The sequence below is a fragment of the Cherax quadricarinatus genome, chromosome 69 (assembly GCF_038502225.1).
Source record: "Cherax quadricarinatus isolate ZL_2023a chromosome 69, ASM3850222v1, whole genome shotgun sequence".
Taxonomy (NCBI): domain Eukaryota; kingdom Metazoa; phylum Arthropoda; class Malacostraca; order Decapoda; family Parastacidae; genus Cherax; species Cherax quadricarinatus.
In genome coordinates, this window is record NC_091360.1 from 15,182,502 (window position 1) to 15,208,957 (window position 26,456).

At 41.3% G+C, this 26,456-nt stretch overlaps 1 protein-coding gene across 4 annotated transcripts in view; it reads left to right on the forward strand.

The window, feature by feature from the left end:
* Oatp26F (Organic anion transporting polypeptide 26F) overlaps window positions 1-26,456 on the forward strand; it is a 669,510-nt gene that overhangs the window by 159,162 nt on the left and 483,892 nt on the right. For all 4 annotated transcript variants that reach the window (XM_070099851.1, XM_070099848.1, XM_070099850.1 and 1 more), the window contains one exon: window positions 6,612-6,669. The gene's annotated coding sequence lies outside the window, so the exon portion shown is untranslated. The remainder of the gene's footprint in view (window positions 1-6,611; window positions 6,670-26,456) is intronic.

Here is a 26,456-nt window from a genome sequence, read left to right on the forward strand (position 1 = left end):
TACCTAGCAATCATGTATGACAGTAGTGTACCTAGCAGTCATGTATGACAGTGTACCTAGCAGTCATGTATGACAATAGTGTACCTAGCAGTCATGTATGACAGTAGTGTCCCTAGCAGTCATGTATGACAGTAGTGTACCTAACAGTCATGTATGACAGTAGTGTACCTATCAGTCATGTATGACAGTAGTGTACCTAGCAGTCATGTATGACAGTAGTGCACCTAGCAGTCAAGTATGACAGTAGTGTACCTTGTGGTCATGTATGACAGTAGTGCGCCTAGCGGTCATGTATGACAGTGCACCTAGCAGTCATGTATGACAGTAGTGCACCTAGCAGTCATGTATGACAGTAGTGCACCTAGCAGTCAAGTATGACAGTAGTGCACCTAGCAGTCATGTATGAAAAGTAGTGCACCTAGCGGTCATGTATGACAGTAGTGCACCTAGCGGTCAAGTATGACAGTAGTGTACCAGCGGTCATGTATGACAGTAGTGCACCTAGCAGTCAAGTATGACAGTAGTGCACCTAGCGGTCATGTATGACAGTAGTGCACCTAGCGGTCAAGTATGACAGTAGTGCACCTAGCAGTCAAGTATGACAGTAGTGCACCTAGCAGTCAAGTATGACAGTAGTGCACCTAGCAATCAAGTATGACAGCAGTGTACCTAGCGGTCATGTATGACAGTAGTGTACCTAGCGGTCATGTATGACAGTAGTGCACCTAGCGGTCATGTATGACAGTGCACCTAGCAGTCATGTATGACAGCAGTGCACCTAGCGGTCATGTATGACAGTAGTGCACCTAGCAGTCATGTATGACAGTAGTGCACCTAGCGGTTATGTATGACAGTAGTGCACCTAGCAGTCAAGTATGACAGTAGTGCACCTAGCGGTCATGTATGACAGTAGTGTACCTAGCGGCCAAGTATGACAGTAGTGTACCTAGCGGTTATGTATGACAGTAGTGCACCTAGCAGTCAAGTGTGACAGTAGTGCACCTAGCGGTCATGTATGAGAGTAGTGCACCTAGCGGTCAAGTATGACATTAGTGTACCTAGCAGTCAATTATGACAGTAGTGCACCTAGCGGTCAATTATGACAGTAGTGTACGTAGCAGTCAAGTATGACAGTAGTGCACCTAGCAGTCAAGTATGACAGTAGTGCACCTAGCGGTCAAGTATGACAGTAGTGCACCTAGCAGTCATGTATGACAATAGTGTACGTAGCGGTCATCCTTAACAGTAATGCACCTAGCAGTTAGCTATGACAGTGCACCTAGCAGTTAGCTATGACAGTGCACCTAGCAGTTAGCTATGACAGTGCACCTAGCAGTTAGCTATGACAGTGCACCTAGCAGTTAGCTATGACAGTGCACCTAGCAGTTAGCTATAACAGTGCACCTAGCAGTTAGCTATAACAGTGCACCTAGCAGTTAGCTATAACAGTGCACCTAGCAGTTAGCTATGACAGTGCACCTAGCAGTTAGCTATGACAGTGCACCTAGCAGTTAGCTATAACAGTGCACCTAGCAGTTAGCTATAACAGTGCACCTAGCAGTTAGCTATAACAGTGCACCTAGCAGTTAGCTATGACAGTGCACCTAGCAGTTAGCTATAACAGTGCACCTAGCAGTTAGCTATAACAGTGCACCTAGCAGTTAGCTATAACAGTGCACCTAGCAGTTAGCTATGACAGTGCACCTAGCAGTTAGCTATAACAGTGCACCTAGCAGTTGCTTGTACGCTAACCTGTTTTTCTTAGTTGCAAGCTGGTAGTTTCTTGTTTGTTGGTTAATATTCCCATTATTGATCATATTATTTGATTCAAAGTATACATGTGATCATAAATATTAGTGAGATAGCACTGCAGGTATACATGACCTAACAGTTGTAACACAAGTATACATGACCTAACAGTTGTAACACAAGTATACATGACCTAACAGTTGTAACTCAAGTATACATGACCTAACAGTTGTAGCACAAGTTGACAACAACATTCACCAAGGTAGCAGACTCTCCATCCAGTTTATCTGCACTTCTACGAAGCTCATGTACAACAATAATAATAATAATAATAATAATGATAATAATAATAATTATAATAGTAATATAAATGGGCGGGTGATGTTTCTCAGGGATCGATGTCACTCAAGATTGCGGTCCTGGGTTGTGGCCAGTAATAAATATCACAGAACTACGAAAGAAGCTACTCTTGGATAACTTATGATTATATATATATATATATATATATATATATATATATATATATATATGTGTGTGTGTGTGTGTGTGTGTGTGTGTGTGTGTGTGTGTGTGTGTGTGTGTGTGTGTGTGTGTCTGTGTCAGTCAATACACCATACAGAAACAGGCTGGTATATACAGAGAAAGATCGCAGTTAGTAGGGCTGGATCCCGCTACATGGAGATGAGCGAGGTTACCAGGTGATGCTCTTATACACTCAGCCACAAATGCCTCAAATCTGGGCAGCCTGGTTCACAAGCCATGTTTCTTCCCAGCCCGAGTACACCAGTCGGCCTTGAGTATGGTTTCAAGCTATTTCCATTTTCTATTATATATTCTGATCTCACAACAGTGCAAATATTCCCACCCTAAGATGTGTAAATCATCACTCGGGTCAGTATGTATTACGACTTAAGTTGTCCAAAATTCCACTTGAAAAGAGCACAACGATATAAGCCTTTGTATCGAGAGTCGTAAGACACAGTAACCTGCAACATTGTAAGGGACAGCAGAAACCAACTGTGGAGAGAACCAAGGAAAACACTGAGACTACGGAGATACAGAAACAGGTGGTCATGAAGCACAGGGAAATAGTTGTATACACACCAGGACCAAGAAACAGTTCCATCAATAACCACATTACGAGATGCTACCCAACCAGTGACATCAAGAAAACCTAAACAAAACTCAAATGCTCCAAATTGTATGTCCTCCTTCATTTGTACTAACATTCAGGGTTTAACATTTGGGCTCCTCACAGAAACAAATACGATGTAGTATTTGCAGAAATACTTACGAAGGATACTTTGCGCTGTGTATTTACATGTGAGAGTATATAAAACTCAGGGAGGAGTAGGATTTTGTAAATGATTAATTTTCTTAAAAAAAAAAAAAAAAAAACTGCCGTAAATCAAATGACGCAGTAGAAGTTCTAGGATTAAGTGGAGAGCAAGAATTAACCTTGAATATAAATTTCATTAGCAATGGCTTACTAATTTACTGAGCAGGTAATGACGATAGAAAGCTGTCTTCAAAATCAAACACCAGATTTTTTCCTCCACTGAAATTTCAGTCTTCCCAAACGGAAGACGTTGAACATTGTACCAGATAAAGTACCCGAAAGCACGTTAGCATAAATAGAATTAATCTCCACGAAGAGTGCCCCTCATGGAAGGTTCCTTGATGTTGGTGAGGGGCTCTTGATTTAGGGAATTGGATCAGTGCTCCAGTTCCCCGAATTAAGCCTGAATGCCTTCCACATCCCCCCCCCCGGGCGCTGTATAATCCTACGGGTTTAGCGCTTCCCCTTTGATTATAATAATAATAATAATCCACGAAGAGTGAGGAACTAATCAAGAAAAGAAACAATGTCAGCTACTATATTTTCCAATCAAATCCTCGTCAAAGTGCAAACGAACATAAATTCAGATATAGAGAACCTCAGAAGCAACCAACGTTAAGGGATTTCCATTAACTTTAACAACTGTAGGGAATACCTGATCTATCAGGTATTCCTTAGAAAAGTCTTGAGTTCCCTTGACCCTCACCATTGCCTGGAAAACCTGACTACAGAAGTAAACAAAGTTTGTGGAAAATATGTTGAGACGATCAGTTTTTGAAAGACAACTTAGAAGAACGGATAAAAGAGTGTCACAACCTGGGAAGGATAACGTATACAGACATAGACATATGGAGCAGAAACTCGTGCTAACAGAAGTAGCACAAAAGGAACAAGTAGATGTCCAGGGAACAGGAACAAGTAGATGTCCAGGGAACAGGAACAAGTAGATGTCCAGGGAACAGGAACAAGTAGATGTCCAGGGAACAGGAACAAGTAGATGTCCAGGGAACAGGAACAAGTAGATGTCCAGGGAACGGGAGCAAGTAGATGTCCAGGGAACAGGAACAAGTAGATGTCCAGGGAACAGGAGCAAATAGATGTCCAGGGAACAGGAACAAGTAGATGTCCAGGGAACAGGAGCAAGTAGATGTCCAGGGAACAGGAACAAGTAGATGTCCAGGGAACAGGAACAAGTAGATGTCCAGGGAACGGGAGCAAGTAGATGTCCAGGGAACAGGAACAAGTAGATGTCCAGGGAACAGGAGCAAATAGATGTCCAGGGAACAGGAACAAGTAGATGTCCAGGGAACAGGAGCAAGTAGATGTCCAGGGAACAGGAACAAGTAGATGTCCAGGGAACAGGAGCAAGTAAATGTCCAGGGAACAGGAACAAGTAGATGTCCAGGGAACAGGAACAAGTAGATGTCCAGGGAACAGGAACAAGTAGATGTCTAGGGAACAGGAACAAGTAGATGTCCAGGGAACAGGAACAAGTAGATGTCCAGGGAACAGGAACAAGTAGATGTCTAGGGAACAGGAACAAGTAGATGTCCAGGGAACAGGAACAAGTAGATGTCCAGGGAACAGGAACAAGTAGATGTCCAGGTAATACTAACATCTGTTTACAGCAGATATCAGGAATGTTGCCAGATAATGTGTAGAAGTTTTGATGTAGAAACAAATTACTACCTCCGCCAGTTGCCAGATTAACTAGGCTCTGACGGATATGTGGTCCAGCTGGCGGCCAAGAGCAACAGCCAGGTTGAACAGGCAATCGACAGAAAAGCCTGTACCCAGGCCAGCCTATGAGAGAAGGTAAACTGTGAACCTGTCACAGGTATATCACAGGTTGTGTTGCAGTGATATGTTCTAGGTGTACTTATTTAGTTGTCTTACAAGGGTAGACAGGTTTTACTAATTCCTGGCCTTCAAAACCTGGTCATACTCACTCTTAAAACTGTGCATAGTGCTTACTTCACCTCTTCATCAGGAGCAAGCCGCTCACTACCCTAAGACTGAAAAAATACTTTGTAACATCTCCATGGTTTATTGCGTCTTGAGTTGCCTTAATATATATTAAAGTTTTTTTTATCTTAGGAATTATTACTACCTTTTCCATGTAGTCAAGGTGATCACCGGCCATTCCTCAGGCGCTGTGTGATAAATATAATAATCATATTAAATCTTTGTCTGGAAGTTTATCATGAGCATCTGCCTTTCAAGTTGTTCTTGCCTTTACACTCGGAATTAAATTCATGTATCCATCTTTCAGGTCACGTTTCCAGCTTGTTCAGTTATAAGAGTTTCTCTCGTTTTCTTTGGTTGTAATCTTTCTCGTCAGTTTCTTTTAGAGAACAATGATTTGCAAGATTAGATTTTCTCCTGCAGGTCATTCACGTATTATAGAAAAACAGCCAAGGCCCAAGCGCTGATCCTTGACGGGGTCCGGGTTATCACCTTCGCCCACTCGGGTACCTCCTGTCTATCACCTTCTGTCTTATAGTCACTTGAGTACCTTCTCTTCTCTGTCTACCTGATCATTCAGTTTGCATATTTTTGCTCAACGGTCGCACAATCTTAAGTTATATTTGTCAATATTTTAGGAGGCCCCATTGCTTTCATTACTTCTAGATTCCTTAGTGTTCTCTGACTTCTTTCTTTGTCGTGGAAATTTTCTGTAATCTTTGTTGCTCGTAAATAGTATTATGTTGTGATTGTGCTGTTATGTGACTCTGTTCTGGTGTGTTGAGCTCTATTGTGATGCTCTGTCGTGCTGTCATGCTGCATTGCTGTATTATGCTGCTGTATTGATGCACTGCGTTATGCTGCCTTATATGCTGCGTTGTTGTACTCGTGTTTCGCCTGCCTTCCCCCACTCCTGACGAGGTCGTGTATTGCATCACGTTATGAAGTCTTGTGGTTTATGGTGCCGCTAGAGAGCACGATTTCAAGAGAGACCACACGCTGCTGTGTTGCTTGTGGTAGCTCTCACTGCTGTGACATTTTAGACCCTCTCTTTCCCCTCCGTCCCTCTTACACAGCCATGATATAAACTGGCATCAGGGGTACAGTAGGAAAGAGATGTAAATGATACCATACGAAGTATCTCGAAAGCTATACCCAACAAGGGGCTTTCCACGGAATACATAACATAATGTGTACTTTACACAAATAACCCGCACATAAAAGAGAGAAGCTTACGACGACGTTTCGGTCCGACTTGGACCATTGACAAAGTCACACTAACAGAGGTGGAGCAGGACGGCTATATATAGGCAGGAAGAGGTGGAGGTAGTAGTAGTAGTAGTAGTAGTAGTAGTAGTAGTAGTAGTAGTAGTACAAGAATGGTATATAATGCGGGTTATTTGTGTATCGTTCCAGTCACGGTATTGTGCCTTTTTGTTATTTAATAATGTGTACTTATAACTATAACCAATATGTAGACAAACTGCAAATATATCCATTGTAACTTTAAGCATCTTTTTGTGAAACTAAATATTTAATTTAACTTTCATCTTAACAGATCAGTGGATGCAGTGGAGTGGTCAGACAACAGGAGAGAAGCAACCCGTCCTCAGAGCGTAAGTTAGTCAAATATGCATGTTGAAATTTCTCTTTATTAATTAAGATCTCACATACATACAGTAACATAACTGGACTCCTACTCTTTAAGTTACTTTTTTTATTTTTTATCCTACGTGTTTTCGGTTATGTTTATAAATGGTGGATGATTCATAATAATAAATAAGACACATGTACTACAGTTAGGTATCTTTATTCCGAAACGTTTGACCTACACAGTAGGATTCTTCAGTCGAATACAGAAGTGAGCATATGAGTCCTTTGGACTGACCCTCCCTCCCATAATTACATCTACCAGGGTGATGGACTGATTACATCCTCTTTAAATCTCTCCTGCATTTGCAGCCTCCTCTGTATTCGACTGAAGAAGGCTACTGTGTAGACGAAACGTCTCGAGAATAAAGATACCTAACTGTCGCACACGTGACTTATCAACTCGTCAATAATACATATCATTATCATCTTCACATGTGGTCAAGGACACACGTCGTTGTTCACAATAACATTGCAAGGTTTTATTATTTTTTTTATACATTTCCTCGGAAACTTATTTACACTTAATTATCATTAAGTCAAGATAATTATTTTAGGGAATAAATACGATCAGTGGATCAGCAACGTTAAGTTAAAACTTGGATAGGACGACCTGGTCTACAGTCTAATTTGTCTCACGAAACCTGAAGTAGAGATAATTTAGACGGTTATATTTGCACGTCAGAACGTCTACAAATCTAGTATATCTTACCTGCTACCTGTTAGCACCAGGTAGTATATCTTACCTGTTACTTGCTAGCACCAGGTAGTATATCCTACCTGCTACCTGCTAGCACCAGGAAGTATATCCTACCTGCTAGCACCAGGTAATATATTCTACCTGCTAACACCAGGTAGTATATTCTACCTGCTAGCACCAGGTAGTATATACTATCTGCTTGCACCAGGTAGTATATCCTACCTGCTAGCACTAGGTAGTATATCCTACTTGCTAGCACCAGGTAGTATATCGTACCTGCTACCTGCTAGTACCACGTAGTACATCTTACCTGCTACCACCTGGTAGTATATCGTACCTGTTACCGGCTAGCACCAGGTAGTATATCCTACCTATTACCGGCTAGCACCAGGTAGTATATCCTACCTGCTACCTGCTAGCACCAGGTAGTATATCCTACCTGCTACCTTCTAGCACCAGGTAGTATATCCTACCTATTACCGGCTAGCACCAGGTAGTATATCCTACCTGCTACCTGCTAGCACCAGGTAGTATATCCTACCTGCTAGCACCAGGTAGTATATCCTACCTGTTACCGGCTAGCACCAGGTAGTATATCCTACTTGCTAGCACCAGGTAGTATATCCTACTTGCTAGCACCAGGTAGTATATCCTACCTGCTAGCACCAGGTAGTATATCCTACCTGCTAGCACCAGGTAGTATATCCTACTTGCTAGCACTAGGTAGTATATCTTGTCTCCTGCTAGCACCAGGTAATATATCTTACCTGTTACCTGCTAGCACCAGGTAGTATATTCTTCCCACTAGCACCAGGTAGTATATCCTACCTGCTAGCACCAGGTAGTATATCCTACCTGCTAGCACCTGGTAGTATATCTTATCTGTTACCTGCTAGCACCAGGTAGTATATCCGACCTGCTAGCACCAGGCAGTATATCCTACCTAATAGCACAAGGTACTATATCTTACCTGTTGCCTGCTAGCACCAGGTAGTATATCCTACCTGTTGCCTGCTAGCACCAGATAGTATATCCTACCTGCTAGCACCAGGTAGTGTATAATACATGCTACCTGCTAGCATCAGGTAGTATATCCTACCTGTTACCTGCTAGCACCAGGTAGTATATCCTACTTGCTACCTGCTAGCACCAGGAAGTATATCCTACCTGCTAGCACCAGGTAGTATATCCTACTTGCTAGCACCAGGTAGTATATCCTACTTGCTAGCACCAGGTAGTATATCCTACCTGCTAGCACCAGGTAGTATATCCTACCTGCTAGCACCAGGTAGTATATCCTACTTGCTAGCACTAGGTAGTATATCTTACTTGTCTCCTGCTAGCACCAGGTAATATATCTTACCTGTTACCTGCTAGCACCAGGTAGTATATCCTTCCCACTAGCACCAGGTAGTATATCCTACCTGCTAGCACCAGGTAGTATATCCTACCTGCTAGCACCTGGTAGTATATCTTATCTGTTACCTGCTAGCACCAGGTAGTATATCCGACCTGCTAGCACCAGGCAGTATATCCTACCTACTAGCACAAGGTACTATATCTTACCTGTTACCTGCTAGCACCAGGTATATCCTACCTGTTGCCTGCTAGCACCAGATAGTATATCCTACCTGCTAGCACCAGGTAGTGTATAATACATGCTACCTGCTAGCATCAGGTAGTATATCCTACCTGTTACCTGCTAGCACCAGGTAGTATATCCTACTTGCTACCTGCTAGCACCAGGTAATATATCCTACCTGCTAGCACCAGGTGGTATATCTTACCTGCTAGCACCAGGTAGTATATCTTACCTGCTAGCACCAGGTATTGAATAGTTTCTGCTACCTGCTAGTACCAGGTTGTATATCCTATCTGCTAGTACCAGGAAGTATATCCTATTTGCTAGCACCAGGTAGTATATCCTACCTGCTACCTGCTAGCATCAGGTAGCATCTACTAGACTTAACGCAAGGAATTATTCAACGCTTGCCTAACCTGCAGACATAACCTACTTGTACTAGTGGATTTGTCCACTGGCGACTCTGCCTCATGCTTCTACTCACCTGACTGGTAGACAGCAACCACCCAGGGAGGTACTACCTTCATGTGGTAGTAGGTTGGTAGACAGCAACCACCCAGGGAGGTACTACCTTCATGTGGTAGTAGGTTGGTAGACAGCAACCACCCAGGGAGGTACTACCATCCTGTGGTAATAGGTTGGTAGACAGCAACCACCCAGGGAGGCACTACCATCCTGTGGTAATAGGTTGGTAGACAGCAGACACTCAGGGAAGTACTACCGTCCTGTGGTAGTAGGTTGGTAGACAGCAACCACCCAGGGAGGTACTACCGTCCTGCCAAGTGAGTGAAACGGAAACCTGTAATTGTTTTACATGATGGTAGGATTGCTGGTGTCTTTTTTTCTGTCTCATAAACATGCAAGACTTCAGGTACGTCTTGCTACTTCTACTTACGCTTAGGTCACACTACACATACATGTACAAGCATATATACACACACCCCTCTGGGTTTTCTGCTATTTTCTTGCTAATTCTTGTTCTTGTTTATTTCCTGTTATCTCCGTGGTGAAGTGGAACAGAATTCTTCCTCCGTAAGCCATGCGTGTTGTAATAGGCGACTAACACGCCAGGAACAAGTGGCTAGTAACCCTTTCTCCTGTATATATTACTAAAGTTAAAAAGAGAAACTTTTGTTTTTATTTTTGGGACACCCTGCCACGGTGGGATACGGCCGGTGCCTTGAAAGAAGAAGGTTACTTCATTTTTCTTTTTTACAGTTAGTCTGTATTCCCACAACATCTACTGTTACAGTAGTATTGTTATTGTATACATGGGTCAGCGCTAAACCCGCAGGGATTATACAGCGCCTGGGAAACAGGAGGAAATAGATTTAGTATAAGGAAGATAAGATCAGCTCTAATTCCTTAATTAAATCAAGAGCCCTTCCCCATCATCATGTCACCTTCCTTTAAGGAAAAACAAGGAGAAAGGCTGACAGTGCTCATGTGTGTCAGGAAGCACATTACAGGTGCGGGTTCCATGCTGACGACTCATGCTGTCAGCTGAGCCTAACTTTATGGTCAATGTCTTGAACACTGCCATTCATTGTCTGTTTATTTAGGAATATAGGGACAGTATAATAGCCTATTGGATATATGTGTGAAGGTATCTTATTAACGAAAATAAGATACCAGACATATTTAGCAAATATCGTCAATTTACTTGCACCAGAAAAGACAACTGTAGATATAAATCCAGATGTACTCCAGGTAACCTTTTTGGGGCCTAGTTCCTAGGCCTTTTGTGTATCTATATGTCCTTGCACTGCCCTCCACAGGATGGTTATGAGGTGTACAATAAACTATCCACTTCGACAATAAAATAAAAATTAAATGAATCATTGTTGAGGTTTCTTAAAACACTTTACAAGGCGGATAGTTATGCACTTACTGCAGAAATTTCAAGATTAACATGTACTACAAGTGATAAGCTGGACGGTGTGCTTACCCTCAGATCTTTTTGCTTTCACGTTGTTTGCAGTTACTTTTTTTTTCCTCTCGGCCTGAATTACAGTTATTGTGTCTTCCAGCCGTCGTTCCTGACCAGTCTGGTGTTACAGTGGAGGCTGTGGCCTTCGAACATCAATAACTTTATAAGGATCATAACTAAACATTAATTAAAGTGTCGTGAGTCAGGGGTGAAAGCTGTGTAAATATTTTTTTATTATGGATCTCAGTCAGCCTAACACAGGTTGAATATAATAATAATGGTGTACAATACCAACAAGTAGGTAAATAAAACACCTGTGCAACAAATAAATAAGACATATGTGGAACACATAAAGATATGTAACTGCTGCGTATATGTCTTATTTAGCTAACATAGCTGGATCACATGCAGGAGGGAGAGTCTACCGTGTTGCCTTGCTTGGTTTACTAGTCAGGGAATCTGATCCAACACGAGACTTTGTTATAGGTGTTACAGTGGTGACACTCAGTACTCTTAAGTGTTATGGTGATCTGCGTTGCATGTGATGGACTTAGTGATCTGAGTGTCACTATAATGATTACTGGGTTACCTGTGCTTCAATGAGTGATCTGAGTGTCACTACGGTGATGACTGGGTTACCTGTGCTGCAGTCAGTGATCTGAGTGTCACTATAATGATTACTTGGTTACCTGTGCTGTAATGAGTGATCTGAGTGTCACTACAATGATCACTGGGTTACCTGTGCTGTAATCAGTGATCTGAGTGTCACTATAATGATCACTGGGTTACCTGTGCTACAATCAGTGATCTGAGTGTCACTATAATGATAACTGGGTTACCTGTGCTGTAATCAGTGATCTGAGTGTCACTATAATGATTACTTGGTTACCTGTGCTGCAATGAGTGATCTGAGTGTCACTACAATGATCACTGGGTTACCTGTGCTGTAATCAGTGATCTGAGTGTCACTATAATGATCACTGGGTTACCTGTGCTACAATCAGTGATCTGAGTGTCACTATAATGATCACTGGGTTACCTGTGCTGTAATCAGTGATCTGAGTGTTACTATAATGATCACTGGGTTACCTGTGCTACAATCAGTGATCTGAGTGTCACTACGGTGATAACTGGGTTACCTGTGCTGTAATCAGTGATCTGACTGTCACTACGGTGGTCACCGGGTTACCTGTGCTACAATCAGTGATCTGAGTGTCACTACGGTGGTCACCGGGTTACCTGTGCTGTAATCAGTGATCTGAGTGTCACTATAATGATCACTGGGTTACCTGTGCTACAATCAGTGATCTGAGTGTCACTACGGTGGTCACTGGGTTACCTGTGCTACAATCAGTGATCTGAGTGTCACTACGGTGGTCACTGGGTTACCTGTGCTACAATCAGTGATCTGAGTGTCACTATAATGATCACTGGGTTACCTGTGCTACAATCAGTGATCTGAGTGTCACTATAATGATCACTGGGTTACCTGTGCTACAATCAGTGATCTGAGTGTCACTACGGTGGTCACTGGGTTACCTGTGCTACAATCAGTGATCTGAGTGTCACTACGGTGGTCACTGGGTTACCTGTGCTACAATCAGTGATCTGAGTGTCACTACGGTGATCACTGGGTTACCTGTGCTACAATCAGTGATCTGAGTGTCACTATAATGATCACTGGGTTACCTGTGCTACAATCAGTGATCTGAGTGTCACTATAATGATCACTGGGTTACCTGTGCTACAATCAGTGATCTGAGTGTCACTATAATGATCACTGGGTTACCTGTGCTATAATCAGTGATCTGAGTGTCACTATAATGATCACTGGGTTACCTGTGCTACAATCAGTGATCTGAGTGTCACTATAATGATCACTGGGTTACCTGTGCTACAATCAGTGATCTGAGTGTCACTATAATGATCACTGGGTTACCTGTGCTACAATCAGTGATCTGAGTGTCACTATAATGATCACTGGGTTACCTGTGCTACAATCAGTGATCTGAGTGACACAATAATGATCACTGGGTTACCTGTGCTACAATCAGTGATCTGAGTGACACAATCACTGAGTGTCGTGAGAGCAGCGAGTTACTGGCTCCACTTTATAAGCGGGATACTCCAACAGAATAAACTTACATTGACCATTTACAATAAACGTCGCAAAACACCAAAATAATATTTTATTGCACAAAGATTCTTGTAGTTCGTAAATATAAAACTACACTACGATCTTTGTCTAAAAAACAGAAATACCTGAAATTAACCTTTTGTACCTATTTAATTACACGTAAACTACATTCTGTATGCTGCAGTGAAATGTCCCCTCAAGGAAGGTTCCTTGATGTTGGTGAGGGGCTCTTGATTTAGGGAATTGGATCTGTGCTCCAGTTCCCCGAATTAAGCCTGAATGCCTTCCACATCCCCCCCCCCAGGCGCTGAATAATCCTCCGGGTTTAGCGCTTCCCCTTGATTATAATAATAATAATGCAATAAAATGTATTTTATTTGTATTGTATAAAATAACTGACCTTCATGCAGTAGCGATGCATCATCGTGATTTCAAAAATATTTGAAAAAATGCCTGAAAGTTCGGAAGTCTTTGAATTTAAATCAAAATCGTGGATGACTTGGAGTTTGAATGATATATATTTTATATTCTTCTTATTCTTGACGCTACACTGACTGTGTCAGTAAGTTTACGAGACGTGAGGCTCGTAACTCACCGGCACAACGTTCCTCTACCAATGGAAGTGACCTGAGTATAATTCCCAGGCGCCGCGGACAGTGTTACATTGGTCACATCTCTGAAAAATAAAAGAAACAATCCACGAGCCGGTTTTTTTTGACATAATTTGACTATGAAAAATCCAAAAGTAGTGGAACCAAGCTAAATTTCGACTTTTTTTTAACTGTCAAAAAAACATTGATTCCTCTTTTCTTGTAAAATTGTAAAATGCAGAGTGAAAGACCAAAATTATTATTGACATAAATACCACACACACGACAGACAGATTTTTGAACAATGCACAATGGAAATAAGTGAACAAATGAGTGAACATTAAAACTGTGGCACATGACCAGTGATTGTTCACAAAGTTCTGTGAAAGTGATTGTTGTAATAATATTGATCACGTGTTATGTTTTATTTTATATATTAATAAAAGAATTCTTCTTAGTGGTCTGTTGTTTACACGTACATGATGTTGTTTACACGTACATAATGTTGTTTGCACGTACATGATGTTTGCACGTACATAATGTTGGTTACACGTACATAATGTTGTTTGCACGTACATAATGTTGTATGCACGTACATAATGTTGTTTACACGTACATGATGTTTGCACGTACATAATGTTGTTTGCACGTACATGATGTTTGCACGTACATAATGTTGTTTGCACGTACATGATGTTTGCACGTACATAATGTTTGCACGTACATGATGTTTGCACGTACATAATGTTGTTTGCACGTACATGATGTTTGCACGTACATAATGTTGTTTGCACGTACATGATGTTTGCACGTACATAATGTTTGCACGTACATGATGTTTGCATGTACATAATGTTGTTTGCACGTACATGATATTTGCACGTACATAATGTTGTTTGCACGTACATGATGTTTGCACGTACATAATATTGTTTGCACGTACATGATGTTTGCACGTACATAATGTTGTTTGCACGTACATGATGTTTGCACGTACATAATGTTTGCACGTACATGATGTTTGCACGTACATAATGTTGTTTGCACGTACATGATGTTTGCACGTACATAATGTTGTTTGCACGTACATGATGTTTGCACGTACATAATGTTGTTTGCACGTACATGATGTTTGCACGTACATAATGTTGTTTGCACGTACATGATGTTTGCACGTACATAATGTTTGCACGTACATGATGTTTGCACGTACATAATGTTGGTTACACGTACATAATGTTGTTTACACGTACATAATGTTGTTTGCACGTACATAATGTTGTTTACACGTACATAATGTTTGCACGTACATAATGTTGTTTACACGTACATAATGTTGTTTACACGTACATAATGTTGTTTGCACGTACATAATGTTGTTTACACGTACATAATGTTTGCACGTACATAATGTTGTTTACACGTACATAATGTTGTTTGCACGCACATAATGTTTGCACGTACATAATGTTGGTTACACGTATATAATGTTGTTTGCACGTACATAATATTTGCTAGTACATAATAATGTTTGCACGTACATGATGTTTGCACGTACATAATGTTTGCACGTACATAATGTTGGTTACACGTACATAATGTTGTTTGCACGTACATAATGTTTGCTAGTACATAATAATGTTTGCACGTACGTAATGTTAAAGTAAAAGGACACAAGTGCAACTAATGTGACATTTTTATTGTGGCAACGTTTCGCTCTCCAGGAGCTTCGTCAAGCCGTTACAAACAGTACATGGACACAGAGGGTATATATAGGCTCAGAGTGAGGTGCAATACTAGTGGTAGTAGTAGTAGTGAAATTCAGAGACGCCCAATTAGTGATCAAAGAAACTAATTTCCGCAGACGCAAGTGTCTTGCATCAGCACTGATCGCTGTTTCTAATACAATTAAACAAAACAAAGGCAGCTTCACCATCTCCGAAGTCTTAGCAAGAATCCTCCTGAAAACAGTAAACCCTGCCATCACATAGTCTCTCCTGTTAATACTACATAAAGCACATTACATTGAAACAGCCTCCAATAGAAATATTTGTCTAACCTATTTTTATGTTACCCAAGTTATAGCTTTAATATCCTTTTACTCTTGTGCGAGTCAATTGTTCTAACATATTGTATTACTGCTACTACTACTACAACTTATCTCACTACTACTACTACCACTAGTATTGCACCTCACTCTGAGCCTATATATACCCTCTGTGTCCATATACTGTTTGTAACGGCTTGACAAAGCTCCTGGAGAGCGAAACGTTGCCACAATGACCTCGAGGGAGACAGGAGCTGTAGTGGGGAAACAAGTGTAGTCAAGGACAAGAAAAAAACAATATTACAAACTAGTAATACCACAGGAGATAGCAAACAAGGAGACTCCACTAGCAATAGTGAGGATATTACCAGAAACAACTGGTGAGAGCTCCATTGTTAGTACTAGTGAGGATAGGAATGAGACAGGTAAACATGCACCAACAGGGAATACAGTCACAGAAACCCAAGGCAAACAGAAACCAAGCCTGTGCACATACTATGCACGCACTTGGTATCTGCAGGCATGGGAAATCTGGAAAAACAGATGGGACATGCAACTTTGATCACCCTAGTAAATGCCATGCCCATATGACAACAGGAAAATGCAAACTCCCTTCCTCTAAGCTTTTTCACCCTGAAATGTGTCCCTCTTCAGTACAGGAAAGACTGTGCTATAACTTAAATTGCCAGGCACACCATCTAAAGGGGACAAAAAGATACAAAACATCCAGACCATGGGAAAACCTGGGTAGCCACAGCCACTCAAGAGGGAGAGGTTTTTTAGTGCCAGGAAGGAAAAAAAACTGGTAGGAAATGGCAGAAATCGTACGCCAAATCCAGTCATTTCTGAATTGGAACCACAGTCGATGGCCTCCACTCCAAACCAACAGATACAGATACTAGTGCCGGAAAAAAAAGGTTCTCCCCAGTACCACCAATACCACCAGTCCGATAACATTCTTCTTTGCAAATGTACAAGGTCTAAAGCCAGCAACGAACAACAAAATACCTTTCATCCGTGGACTGCTTGCAGAGGCAAATGCAATGTTCGCGGCTTTCACAGAGACCCACATAAAGGATCACTTGGACAACGAAATATGGATCCCAGGTTACAACCTATACAGATGTGACAGAGTGAACAGACAAAAAGGGGGGGGGGTTGGCCTGTATATCGCCGTCACTTGTTTGCACAGAACTGCTTAATGCCTCAAATGATGTAGTGGAAGTTTTAGCAGTAAAGATCGAGAACCAAAACCTAGTCATTGTGGTAGTCTACAAGCCTCCGGATGCAACGTCCCAGCAATTCCAGGAACATCTGTTAAAAACTGACCACTGTCTGGAAAATCTTCCAGCTCCTGCCCCCAACATCTTGCTCCTGGAGGATTTCAGCTTGAGGCGCCTAAAATGGAGGAATATAGCAAATAATGTTGTTGCAGTGATAACACCAGGAGGCAGCTCTGACGAGAACTCACACTCACACGAGCTCTTAAATCTCTGCACAAAATTCAACTGAAACCAGCAATAATAGAGCCTACTAGACTGGAGAATATACTGGACCTCATCTTCACTAACAATGATGATCTGAAACGAAATGTCACCATATCAAAAACAATATACTCAGATCACAACATAATCGAGGTTCAGACATGTATGCGTGGAGCCCCAGACCGACAAAATGAGATTAGTCACGAGGGAGTCTTCACCAAATTCAACTTCAATAACAAGAACATAAAGTGGGACCAAGTAAACCAAGTCCTAAACGATATAAGCTGGGAAGATAGACTAAGCAACACAGACCCCAACTTATGCCTAGAACAGATTAACTCGGTGGCACTCGATGTATGCTCAAGGCTTATTCCTTTAAGAAAAAGGAGTAGATGTAAAATAGAAAGAGACAGGCGCTCCCTTTACAGGAGATGGAAAAGAATAACAGAGCAACTAAAAGAGGCCAATATATCTGAAATGCGTAGGGAGTCCCTGGTCAGAGAAATAGCAAACATCGAACTTAAGCTAAAGGAATCTTATAGGAGTCAGGAATCGCGGGAAGAACTAAGAGCTATAAATGAAATCGAGAGAAATCCAAAGCATTCCTTTTCTTATGCCAAATCAAAGTCGAGAACAACATCCAGTATTGGGCCTCTACTTAAACAAGATGGGTTCTACACAGATGACGGCAAGGAAATGAGTGAGCTACTCAAGTCCCAATATGACTCAGTTTTTAGGAAGCCGCTAGCCAGACTGAGAGTCGAAGATCAAAATGAATTTTTTATGAGAGAGCCACAGAATTTGGTTAACACAAGCCTATCTGATGTTATCCTGACGCCAAATGACTTCGAACAGGCGATAAATGACATCCCCACGCACTCTGCCCCAGGGCCAGACTCATGGAACTCCGTGTTCATCAAGAACTGCAAGAAGCCCTTATCACGAGCTTTTACCATCCTATGGTTAGGGAGCATGGACACGGGGGTCGTCCCACAGTTACTAAAAACAACAGACATAGCCCCACCCCACAAAGGGGGCAGTAAAGCAATAGCAAATAACTACAGACCGATAGCACTAACATCCCTTATCATAAAAATCTTTGAAAGGGTCCTAAGAACCAAGATCGCCACCCATCTAGATACCCATCAATTACACAACCCAGGGCAACATGGGTTTAGAGGAGGTCGCTCCTGTCTGTCTCTACTGGATCTCTACGACAAGGTCCTAGATGCACTAAAAGACAAAAAGAATGCATATGTAATATATACAGACTTTGGAAAAGCCTTCGACAAGTGTGACCCTGGCGTAATAGCGCACAAAATGCGTGCTAAAGAATAACAGGAAAAGTTAGTAGATGGATCTATGATTTCCTCACACGCGGAACACAATGAGTAGTAGTCAACAGAGTAAAGTCTGAGGCGGCTACGGTGAAAAGCTCTGTACCACAAGGCACAGTACTCACTCCCATCTTGTTTCTCATCCTCATATCTGACATAGACAAGGATGTCAGCCACAGCACCGTGTCTTCCTTTGCAGATGACACCCGAATCTGCATGACAGTGTCTTCCATTGCAGACACTGCAAGGCTCCAGGCGGACATCAACCAAATCTTTCAGTGGGCTGCAGAAAACAATATGAAGTTCAACGATGAGAAATTTCAATTACTCCGATATGGTAAACATGAGGAAATTAAAACTTCATTAGAGTACAAAACAAGTTCCGGGCACAAAATAGAGCGAAAATCCAACGTCAAAGACCAGGGAGTGATCATGTCAGAGGATCTCACCTTCAACGACCATAACATTGTATCAATCGCATCTGCTAGAAAAACGACGGGATGGATAATGAGAACCTTCAAAACTAGGGATGCCAAGCCCTTGATGACACTTTTCAGGTCGCTTGTTCTATCTAGGCTGGAATATTGCTGCACACTAACAGCACCTTTCAAGGCAGGTGAAATTGCTGACCTAGAAAATGTACAGAGAACCTTCACGGTGCGCATAACGGAGATAAAACACCTCAGTTACTGGGAGCGTTTGAAGTTCCTGAACCTGTATTCCCTGGAACGCAGGCAGGAGAGATACATGATTATATACACCTGGAAAATCCTAGAGGGACTAGTACCGAACTTGCGCACGAAAATCACTCACAACGAAAGCAAAAGACTTGGCAGACGATGCAACATCCCCCCAATGAAAAGCAGGGGTGTCACTAGCACGTTAAGAGACCATACAATAAGTGTCAGGGGCCCGAGACTGTTCAACAGCCTCCCAGCATACATAAGGGGGATTACCAACAGACCCCTGGCAGTCTTCAAGCTGGCACTGGACAAGCACCTAAAGTCAGTTCCTGACCAGCCGGGCTGTGGCTCGTATGTTGGTTTGCGTGTAGCCAGCAGTAACAGCCTGGTTGATCAGGCTCTGATCCACCAGGAGGCCTGGTCACTGACCGGGCCGCGGGGGCGTTGACCCCCGGAACTCTCTCCAGGTAAACTCCAGGTTAACAATAAAATGTCACATTAGTTGCACTTGTGTCCTTTTACTTTACATATTGTCGGTAATTCTACCAACTTTATTACAGCATAATGTTGTTTATCTCAGTAGTAGTAACCAGTTACCAGTCTCAGTAGTAGTAACCAGTTACCAGTAACCGTCCGTTGACTCAACGATCAACCGTCTCTGCCTGAGTCACGGTCTTTCATATTGTGCTGACCTCAGGAGTATTCAAAGCCCCCCTCACATAGGGTACTGCAGCCGGCTAGTCAGTATTCCGAGTGTAACCAAGGAGATAGGTACGGCTGGCAAGGGCTCCCTCCACATAACAGCAATTATACGTAAAACAGCCTACGTGAGTATTTCTTCCCTAATCCACGTATCGAACTCCCACATGATAAATGGTGTACAGCGGTGTGGAGCGTGGATTTACGTTTTTAAGGGTAATTCAAGGCGTTTGAAGACTGTTGTGAGTAGCCGGCAGGGTCAAAGGTGAATCTCCAGCCACCAGCCACTACCCTCACACACCACCTCGAGCCAGCAGCTGACTCCCCTCACAGTCTTCATCCTGCAAGCCTGTTGCAGCCGTTTCAAGCTTCCTGGCTTAGTTCGTGTGCTAATTGCTTCAATCTCCGAGGGGTTGACCCGGATTTTGCAATTAAGCCAGTCAGTAAGCCAGACTGTGGAAGTGAACGCCAGTCAGCCTATCATCCAGCCTGTCTCCTGTCATCCAACTGCTCCTCCGTGCTTTGTGCATCGTTACACGTCTTCCAGTCAGCCATTCTCGTGGGGTAAGCCAGCCAGCCAACCCAGCTTCTAACCCAGCTGAGAGAGAGAAGTAAGCCACGCAGTAAGAAGTAAGCCAAGTTCCTCTGAAGTATTGTCTATATCGCTTTGTGCTCCCTGTTGGATGCTAAGAGTGGTTTTCACCATTCCTGTGGCATAGAGTGGGTTATCAAGCCACCTTCGTGGGTAGAGGGGGGTGCGCGGCAGTACCCCAGCGAGAGTCACACCCACCACTCTCTCCCACCACCACTCTCTCCCACCACCACCAGCCATCCACCCATCTACCTGTGGTTGTTTGCACCCTTGTACCGGGTCCTAGTACTGTTTTGGCTCACATAATTGGTCAAGAGATTGTAGCTGGCGCCAACGACAACCCAATTATGTGAGTTCTTCGAGAGCGCGCATTTCTTCCGACAACAGTGAATGTAGGAGGCGTCAGTATCACCGCGCGGGACACCCTACCCCCCCCCGCCCTATCACCAGTACTCACCGCCCGTCTACTACTCCAGACTCCAGTGATAGTTTTCTTGAGACATTTTTGCATTTAAAGACATTTGCGTGTGTGAGACATTTATAGTAAATTGCTTGTGTACTCTAAACCTTGTGTTTTCAGTTTTTCTTTGACTCTTTTTAGAATATTTTTCAGTGTTTTCACTTATCTTATATTTTTATTCTGTGTTTTTCTTTATGCTACTCCTGTCTGTAGTAAGTATTATTAGTGTACCAGTCAGTCACCCTGTGTGAAGTGATTCAATATTTTTTTTATTGTATTCTTTCAGCGTTGTATTCTCCAGTAGTCATTGTATTTCATGCAGTGATATTCACCCCAATACTAAATTATCCATTTATTTCTATGTGTGTCTTTTTTTTTTCGTATGCCAGCAGTGTCTCATTCCTCTAATTTTTTCGCAGACTGTGTACCATTATTTTTGCCAGCAAATTTTTGTCGTATCAGTCACAGCAAGATTTTGTTGTATCAGTCACAGCAGGAATTTGTTGTAAGAATAAACTAATACTGTTGTGTGCTCCGCCACTGTAAGTGTTATATTCCCTGTTTTGTTCCTGTGTTTTATTTTTTTTATAATTCTTGAACAAATTCACTCTTGATGCAATTCCAATTACTTTTAACGTAAAGTGTTTTCCTTACTCTGTTTGAGTAAATTGTTTTGTCTAATTTACAATTAAGAGTTAAAGTGTTCAATCAGTTAATTTTTTTTTTGATCTTCATATTTTAATTCATTATTTTACCTGAGTTTTCCCAGTGACACTTTATTACTGCAGTGATTATTTTTACACCTTATTTTGTTGCACTTGTTCTGAAGTGAATTATTTTGTTGAACTGTTCTGCAGTGAATTATTTTCTTTTATTGATATTTTTTATGAATTATATTTTAATTTTGTCTATGCATTCTTAGAAAATACTTAAATTTCCCAGTTAACAATTTAGTAATTTTATTTTATACTTTTTACATTGATTTAAAATTTAATTAATTAATTTTTTTATTAGCAAGAGTAAAGACAGCTCATTTTGAATTTAATTCAGTCTCCAGTAATATTTTTACTTGTATATTTCAATGTAAATTTTTATTTTTATTTTGGTCAATAGTCCTTTGAATTGAGTTTTCCTTCCTCTTGCAGTGTATTACTTCTGCAGAATTAGTTGTATATCTTTTCATTTCAATTCTAGAATTTTATATCATTTTTATTGTTCATTATTTTTGCCTTAATTGTTCTTGTGTTACTTTGCCATTATGTCTCACATACCGTCAAGTGATACTTTAGCGAATGTCGACACTCAGACCTCTCAGGCTATTGCTGCTCCTGTCATCAGTCCTTACATTCCCTTACTGACTGACAGACAATACCTAGCCCTCGAGCAATGTGTTTGTTCTCACAGCTTGTATCTGAGATTTGTTAAAGTGCTGCGAAATGTGAAGTTCAGATTAAGTTCCTATAGATCCGTGAATTACTTATTAACGTAGCCGAGCGGTCAGGCACTAGTAATACTGTCACTCCTGTCTGGACTCCAGCCACAATATCATGCACGCACGATAGTGCTCTACTATCCTTGCGATGGCGACTTGTTCAAGTATTCGTTCCTTCCCAGGGGACGCTTTGAGAAGAACTTTACTTGCAACGAGTTATGCCATCTCTTGCTGATGCCACAAGCCGTGCAGAAAGACGTTTCTGTGGCTAGTGTGCTCACTTGAGTGTTGTTGTTGTCCCTTGTGTTTCAGATGGTGATCCCATCCTAGTTGACAGTAATCAGTGCATTGTAAGAAGTTATTTCTCGAGTAACTTCCACGTTGTTAAAGTTTGTAAGTGTAGTTTCTTTATAGTTGATACCTCGTGTCACTGTGTGCGACTCAGAATATCAGCATTGTTCACCATGTTCATTTCTTTTCTCCTGTGCTTGTAGTTTGAGATAGTAGATTCGTTCTCCCTTGCTCATATTGCGTGTTATAGCGTTAATTTTTCAACCGGGGGGAGTCATCCACTCCACCGAGTTTGTTCATTCCTCCAGTAAGAAAGAACAGATCCCTTGTGTTCTGGTGATTCGATTCCTGCTCCAGGAAGATCTTATTCTGAATGTGAAGCCACCAGCACCCATCAGTGACTTTGTCATGAACCAAGAATTACTGTATCGAACAGCCGAGTTGGGTACTCCTAGCAGAAGAGTATACCAGTTAGTAATTCCACAGTCACTAGTGAATGTAGCCTTACAGCTAGTTCACGATGTACCAGGTGTTGCACACCCTGGTATGGATCGTTCAGTAAAACAAGCCAGATTGAAATACTTTTGGCCTCGTATGGCAACTGATATTTCTGAGTATGTTAGGAAATGTAGTGTCTGCATGCAACATAAAGGCAATGCTAATGGTCCTAATCCAATCCAAGTGTATCCAACTACTAGCGAACCTTGGGAAAGAGTTGCGCTAGATTTGTTAACTAATTTCCAATGTTCCCTCCAAGGTAACAAACATCTGTGTGTTATGGTAGACCATTTCACCAGATATTATGAGTTAGTTCCTATTGCAGATAAGACTGCCGAGACAGTAGCTAAAGCGTTTAAAGAACGCATTATCTGCAGGCATACCACCCCTAAGTCCCTAGTAACAGATAATGGAGGTGAATTCTGTAATGAAATTCTTGAAAATTTGTGTACCTTGTACAAGATCTCTAAATCCACCATTGTTCCTCATCATCCTGCCAGCAATGGGTTAGCGGAACGAACCAATAAGAAAGTACTTGATGTCTTGAGAGCCACTATCAATCCCAACAGTGAAACTTGGGATGAAGTTATACCTGATGTGCAGTGTGCTATAAATTCTGCTTACAATGTTTCTATAGGTGACACTCCACATTATGCATTGTATGGTGTAGATAAACGTTTGCCTTATGAGTTGTTATATTCTAATCCGAAACCAAATTACAACCCTGATGATTTCGTAGCAACTCGTACCAGCTTAGCTCAAAGTGTTTTTAGAAGAATCCGTGAAACACTTCATAAATCAACAGCTGAATTCACAAGAGTCGCAAACACTCGATCAAAGCCATCCAAAATCAAAGTAGGTTCGAGAGTTATGCTGATTAACTTTAACAAAACGTCAGCAATGCCAAAGCTTGATCAAAAGTTTGTTGGTCCTTATCGAGTAGTTGAACATATCACTGGTAATAAGTATACGGTTAGAGAGATTAGTACTGGTCAGTATAAAGAATCGCATTTGGATCATATGAAGTTAGTATGTGATGATAATGATGTTCCAACCCAGACTAATGTAACAGACTCTGACAATCCTCCTGATCCTGTACTCTCTTCCTCTGATACTCAGTCAGATGATCAACCTGAATGTCGTTATTCTCTACGTACACGACAGGTATTGAGAAATCCTCAAGTATCATTTGTAACTTCCAATTCAGATTTGCCTCAAACACAGCATGAGTTAGCTAATGCTACAGAGTTTGATCCTCCCAGAGATGACACCCATTCTGCATATGCCAATCTTACCCTAGCAGAGTTGGGGTTAAATGTAAATAACCTGTATAGATGAATAATTACAGTATCAACTTATCAGTATTCAAGAATTTTTTTTTTTGTGTTCATGTTCTCTCCGCATTCTGAGAGTTAACAGTCTAGATTTGCGTGCATCGAATCTGCTTCTGTTAAACACTCTTTCTTTGTATATATTCCTTCCTCAGAATCCGTAGATCACACGAATACAGATCGATCGATCAAAATTTTTGTTTTTTATCACTTGTAATCTCAACGTAGAGTTCGTTGTTCATTTGTTGAGTTTTAAGTTGTACTATAGTATACCTTGTATTGCATTACAGTTTCAGTTACGTAAGCTTTCATCCCATTGTTCTAATTATGTATATATAATGTTTACTGTTGTGTACTTTGACATTGTATAGAATCAGCCCAAGCCGTACCTGCCATCTCTAGTTTGTATTAGTTGTATGTCGGGACGACATACGTTAGCGTCGCCGAGCTCTCAGTAGTAGTAACCAGTTACCAGTCTCAGTAGTAGTAACCAGTTACCAGTAACCGTCCGTTGACTCAACGATCAACCGTCTCTGCCTGAGTCACGGTCTTTCATATTGTGCTGACCTCAGGAGTATTCAAAGCCCCCCTCACATAGGGTACTGCAGCCGGCTAGTCAGTATTCCGAGTGTAACCAAGGAGATAGGTACGGCTGGCAAGGGCTCCCTCCACATAACAGCAATTATACGTAAAACAGCCTACGTGAGTATTTCTTCCCTAATCCACGTATCGAACTCCCACATGATATTTACACGTATATAATAATGTTTGTACGTACATAATGTTTGCACGTACATAATGTTTGTACGTACATAATGTTTGTACGTACATAATGTTTGTACGTACATAATGTTTGTACGTACATAATGTTTGTATGTACATAATGTTTGTACGTACATAATGTTTGTACGTACATAATGTTTGTACGTACATAATGTTTGTACGTACATAATGTTTGCACGTACATAATGTTTGCACGTACATAATGTTTGCACGTACATAATGTTTGCACGTACATAATGTTTGCACGTACATAATGTTTGCACGTACATAATGTTTGCACGTACATAATGTTTGCACGTACATAATGTTTGCACGTACATGTTTGTACGTACATAATGTTTGCACGTACATAATGTTTGTACGTACATAATGTTTGTACGTACATAATGTTTGTACGTACATAATGTTTGTACGTACATAATGTTTGCACGTACATAATGTTTGCACGTACATAATGTTTGAACGTACATAATGTTTGCACGTACGTAATGTTTGCACGTACATAATGTTTGCACGTACATAATGTTTGCACGTACATAATGTTTGCACGTACATAATGTTTGCACGTACATAATGTTTGCACGTACATAATGTTTGCACGTACATAATGTTTGCACGTACATAATGTTTGCACGTACATAATGTTTGCACGTACATAATGTTTGCACGTACATAATGTTTGCACGTACATAATGTTTGTACGTACATAATGTTTGCACGTACATAATGTTTGTACGTACATAATGTTTGTACGTACATAATGTTTGTACGTACATAATGTTTGTACGTACATAATGTTTGCACGTACATAATGTTTGCACGTACATAATGTTTGAACGTACATAATGTTTGCACGTACATAATGTTTGCACGTACATAATGTTTGCACGTACATAATGTTTGCACGTACATAATGTTTGCACGTACATAATAATGATGTGCATATCAACCAAGTTTAAGAATGACAAACTTGTGTAACATTTGAGAATCTTTATTGTGTAAACGTTTCAGCAGTCATTGGCTTCTTCAGTCCAGTGTAGAGAAGAACGGTGGGAGATGAGGAGTCTGAGGTAATCAGTCCCTCAGCCTGGAGTCGACGTATTCAGTCCATCGATGTTTTTCATCTTAACATCGATGGACTGAACACATCAACTAAAGGCCGAGGGACTGATTACCT